Source organism: Pipistrellus kuhlii, unplaced genomic scaffold (genome assembly GCF_014108245.1).
Source record: "Pipistrellus kuhlii isolate mPipKuh1 unplaced genomic scaffold, mPipKuh1.p scaffold_m20_p_13, whole genome shotgun sequence".
NCBI classification, from domain to species: Eukaryota; Metazoa; Chordata; class Mammalia; order Chiroptera; family Vespertilionidae; genus Pipistrellus; species Pipistrellus kuhlii.
In genome coordinates this window covers 32807722-32813721 of record NW_023425438.1, presented here as the reverse complement: position 1 = coordinate 32813721, position 6000 = coordinate 32807722, and positions in this window count along the sequence as shown.

Below are 6000 nucleotides of genomic sequence, written 5' to 3'. Positions count from 1 at the left end.
TACTGTGAATATACTATTATATGTAGAGCCAGATAGTTTATTTATTGGTTATGTTCTTAGTAGGGTCCAGAAGACACCTCATTTACAAAACAACAGGTAATAATAAGACATGAGCCGGTAAGAGGGACTATAGACCATGGCCAGAGCAGAGGGAAGGATATGCTGTTAAAAACTGGACTCACTGGTAGCAATGAAGATGACAGAATCAATGTACGGAAGCCTTGAAGTGATACTTAACTATCAAAAGTAAGAAGGGCACATTAACACAACGAGTTTTAAGATCCAAGTAGCAGCCAAGAGAGTCTGACTCATGCATAAGTATGTAGATGGCATCTCTATGGGCAAAAAAAAAGGGGGGGAAGACAGAATAGCCAATAAGAATATTGCTCAATCTAGACAACAAAAGAAATCATGGATGGATGATCAGGAGGCTAAGAGCAGATACCTCAAAAAGGGCATGATCCCAGTATATGAGCTTGAGCTACTTTTCTAACTCAGAGGCCATTGACTCAAGGAGAGCTGGATACTCAGAAGGTAGGATCCTGTAACACCAAGGCAAGTATGCATAATAATTTCCCCAATTCTTCTCTGAAGAGACCTTAAGCCACTTAGTCTAGTAATCATATACTGGGGAAAGTGAAATAGACTAGCACTTCAAGGACTACTGAACAAAGGGTCTGAGTTGATATCTGGGCACACAAAATATCCTTATGGCCTCCCATTTTATCTGGGAATTTTTTTTAGATCCAGGGATGCTGATTCATGCCTCCTAAAACAAGGGACAAAGTTTTGCATCTCATGCCTCCTGATAATATTGAGGAAGTACAATGCCTGCTAGTCTAGGTTCTGGGGGCAGCATTTTCTATATTTGAAAATATTTCTTTTATTTGCCTTTTGCATGACATGATAGGCTACCAGTCTGGGGTAGATTCCAGAGATGGTCTCAAGATAGCAACCAGTATTCACCATCCTTTAGAAGTAAGAAGTAAGGGCTGTAATTCATTCCACTTACCTACCTCTTCGAAGGCTCTCTTTTCTTTTTCATTAAAAACTTTTTTTTATATTTATTGATTTCTTTTTAAGGCTATACTTTCTTTTTATCTCTTGAGCTGAATATGTGGCTTGTTTGTTTTAGTCTTTCTTACGTATTAAAACATTTGATGTTTTACTTTTTTTTTCTCTTTGATTACAGCTTCAGCTACATTCCATCAGTTTTTGTGTATGGTATTCTCATTTCATGTCTAAATAATTTAGAATTTCATTTTTCTTTGAACTAAAATTTAAGAGTGCTTAATTTCATTTTTTTAAAGTATGACTAAAATTTTCTCTTTAACCTATTTTTATAAGGTACCTATCTCAAATTCTTATATAAATTCAATAATCTAGTATCCTTGATTTCCACAACCAAACACATTGCTACATACAAATGATTTCTTAGGTTGCATTTTCACCTTTTAGATTTTATTTATTCTAGCTAAGATTTCCTTCTCCATTCTTAAAAAACAAAACAAAAACAAAACGCAAACGTTCCTAGCATGTATTTGAAATGATCCTCCAACTTGCTACAGCCAAACTTCCCATTCATATTGCCAAGTTCAAACCTCAAACCAAGCTGCCTTACTGGAACTGTTACCACAAGCAAAATCCCTCCTAAACAAAGTTCCAGTGTTTTCTATACTTTCCCTTTCATTCATGAATAGAATGAATAGAGCTTCTGACCCTGACCTGCTCCATTAAAACCCACCACGTTCTTCCAGCAACCCTTTTCTCCTGGTAGGCCCTCCATGCCAAATTCAATTCCTCTATAGCTCTGAACTTTACATTGAACTCCTTGCCTGCATAAATACATATGCTATAAATAGCATCCTTTCACTGAGTTCATAATCAGGATTCCCACACTATATTGTCTATAAGTTGCTGCTTTTTGCCTCAAGAGGGAGACCCAAGATTTAAATCTAGTATGTGCCCCAACGGTTTATTCCTGTTTTTTCCTCCCATCCGAGAAGCTTCACAAATTCTCTTTTCTTCTGAAAACTCAGAAAAACAAGCAATGCCCCGTATATTTCACTTTCTCCCTCTGCCCACATTCCCTATATCCTTCCCATTTTGCATCATGCCACAGTTCTAGAACATTTTATCTTCAAAGTCCCAATATGAATGACCACTAGCACTCCCATGTTGCCACAGCAAAGACAGATAAGAAAATCTCGGGATCCAGCTAAATTCCTGTAGTTCTGCTCTTTAAGTCCTGCCCCACTTAGGAAAACAACTTAAACCCAGCTAGACCGCAGCAAATAGGCAACCAACTGCCAAGACTTTAGTATAAAGGCAACCCACCATGATGTGCCCAAGTCCAACTCCTGCAAGGTGCATTCAGAGCCAACCTGAAAGACCATTAAAATGTCAAGACCTAAAATAGAACAGTGGTTTCCAGCAAACATGTGGTAGGAGAAGCAGCTGTCTATAGTCTGACACAAGCAAATTTGGGTCTGATTGAACTACTCTGTACCCAACTTTGGTGGTGGATACATAGGTATACAAATGTGTCGAAGTTCATAGAGTGGTTCACCAAAAATAATGAGTTTTACCATATAAAAAGTTAATAGCAAGGCCAGAACACAGAAATAGAGCCAATGTTCACATGAACCGGGTTGGAATGGGAATAAATCAGGTAATATTGGCCACCAATGGCATTCAGTATATCTGCTTCCCTTTGCTGATCAGTGAGAGCATGGTGTGTGTGAATGGTGAGTTGACTTACACAAATAATTGTTGAACTATTCTAGAAATATCTGCATTTTCCTGCTAGTATATATGCATTTTATTTTTGCCAGATTATGCACCTTATACCCACATTGCTTTTCCAGCCACCTCCATTTCCTGGTATCTTCCATTTGTACCACTGAAGCATCTCAAAGTTTTCCATTTAAATATTTGGAGGTTCTCTTGGCTAGCTTCATATCAATATGTACTGCTCATTCACAGGCAAAGCTTATCTTATCAAAGAGCAAGTTGAAGTATGTAGAGTAGGCATTGTGTATATCTTACAGATGAGGAAATAGGGGCACTAAGAGACTAAGTGACTGTCCTAAACAAACGAGTAGCAGGGAAGTATCTGGGCTAGAATTTGTATCTCCTAACTTCTGTTCCAATTACAGTTACATTAGTACTATGCTGAAATATGTAGGCTTATATTTATTCTCAATAGGCAACTTCAGATAGAAAGCAGTAGATATCTATGCTTCAGGTTCTACATGGTAAGATGACACAGGCATACACTCATCAATGTCTCAAATTAGATATGCATATTCTGTAGTCATGTATCCCCAGGCCCCCAGTGTACTCCCTTGTCAATCTCAGGTGACTGTTCTTAGTTTTACCTTCTACCAGCAGTATCCCACAGTCCTGTAACTTGGAGCTTCTTTTAACCCTCAGTAGATTTTCCAGAGTAAATATTAAATGTGCAAAGTTCAATAATTCTTAGAGATGAGAAACAGTTAACAGAGCCTCTAGGAACAGTAGCCTATTCCCTCCAATATTAACCATGTTCCATGTCATTGTGCAATTGGCAAAATTTAGAAGGGGAGAAATTGTTTCTAACATTAAGAATATAAGAAGGAGAAAGATCAAGCTTTGGTGTTGATCTCTCTTGTATTTCAGCAGTATTTTATACCTCTACACAGCCCAAATGCCTTGGGAAAGCTACCTGTAAATGACATGCACCATACTTTTGTACATATAGCAAGGATGCATAAAACTGCGCACTTTCTGACATGTCAGGACATTTGGTGTCATTCTGCCCCAGGATAACTTCTGGCCTCAGGGACGCATGGTACACACGTACACTTTTGTTCATGCCCGCCAAAAAATACCCACTTCCTATCCGTTCTGGAGATATAAGCATCAGAGAAGGGAGTTCCCAGATTTAAAAGCTTCTTGGGAGAATTCATTCTAGTATAGTTTACCTTAAAGTCACCTACTGAGCTTCCATGAGGAGGGAACAACACAGAAAGCTTTTATTCACAAATGTTAAAAATAAGAATCCCGACCTCTGGGAACTTGTGAACAATAGAGCAAATTGATATATAGACATGTGAAAATTACAAGATAGCCTTTCCGTTTGCACCCACGAGCACAAACACACATACATACATACTCACACAGGGGCTCCAGTGTTTCTCCAACATGATCCATCCTAAATACCTCTATTTATCCATGATACTTCTCAATGTCATGGTCTTTATACTACTCTGTAAACTGGAGAAAATCTCATTGCCTAGAGCAGTGGTCGGCAAACTCATTAGTCAATAGAGACAAATATCAACAGTACAATGATTGAAATTTCTTTTGAGAGTCAAATTTTTTAAACTTAAACTTCTTCTAATGACACTTCTTCAAAATAGACTCACCCAGGCCATGGTATTTTGTGGAAGAGCCACATTCAAGGGGCCAAAGAACCGCATGTGGCTCTCAAGCAGTGGTTTGCCAACCACTGGCCTAGAGGGTATAAATGGCAAATTCCTGGAAAAGGGGGCTACAATGTTCTCCTTCTATACCCATTATTTGATAACAGTACTCTTACCTGCTGAACCCTACCTTAATCTTACATTCCTAAAACACAGTGCTCCAGGCAACAACTACCATTAGATCTCAGTTGGCAAAAGACTAGAACTATGCTTCCATATCTAAAGTTTAATTGCACGCATTATGCTTTTTCTCTACAATAGCATTAATATATTGATTTAGTCATTCAACATATGTTGAACTCCTATTATATACTGTGCACAATGGAAATAAGGATACAAAAGTGAGGTAAAAAAGCCTGGGTGGGCCCTAACAGGTTTGGCTAAGTGGATAGAGTGTCGACCTCTGGACTGAAAGGTTCCAAGTTCAATTCCGGTTAAGAGCATGTACCTTGGTTTCGAGCACATACCCAGCAGGAGGTGTGCAGGAGACAGCTGATCGATGTTTCTCTCTCATCAATGTTTATAACTTTCTATCTCTCTTCCTCTCTGTAAAAACTCAATAAAATATATATATTTTTAAAAAGCCTGAGTAGGAGGCCATATCAAGTGAAGGTGGGAGTGGAGAGATAGGCATAATTTGAATCAAAATACAGGTGGATGATCAGGTTTGGAGAGAAGTTGATGAGTATGGGTTTGGGCACTTTTTGTTGGAAATTTCTTTATGATAATTAAGTAGAGACATCCATTAGGCATTTGAATAAAAAAGGAGAAAGGTATGGGTTGAATCTACAGATTAAGGAGAAGTCATCAGAGAAATTATGTGGGCTGAGAAGGTTGCCAAGACCAAACCTAGAAGTACACCAGATTATAAGGATGAGGACATGGTGAGAAGGACACTGAGGAAGGTCAGGCAATTAGATGAGGAACTGAAAGAGCATGGAGCCCAAGTACCTAAAGGAGCAGAGATTTCCATTTTTAGAAGCTGCAAGACATAAAACATTTTTCTTTCACAAATTTTCTCAATGAAACAATTCAAAATACTCATTGAAGGTACATACACCTTGAAGGAATCACTAATTTTTCAAGATTGTCCTCACCTTCAAGAACCCTGAGCCTAAGTGAAGAGCACATATTAATGGATCTGACATACAAGCATCTTATTTCTCACCAACAGTGAGTAATGACTGTGGGTTGATTACAAATTACTCAAATTAATGGCATAAAGAACAATATACTACTTAAGCATTTGCATTAAGATTATGATCATTTAGCCTTTAAATATGTGTGTTTCTCTATCTTAGCATGATGTGTGGTCAAAGGGAGCATTACCTTCTTGAAAGCATACACTGAAGCTTAAGTCTCCAGAATATGGTCAGGAGCAAATGGAGTGCTTACTAAAGGTAGCTGAAAGCAATATCTGACAATCTGAACTGTGGTCAAAGAAGGGGGAAAGGGTCAAAACTAAGAGCAGCATACTTGACAACTAGGTCAATGGGATGAAGCAAGGCTATTAAAGGATTAGAAATCAGAAAAC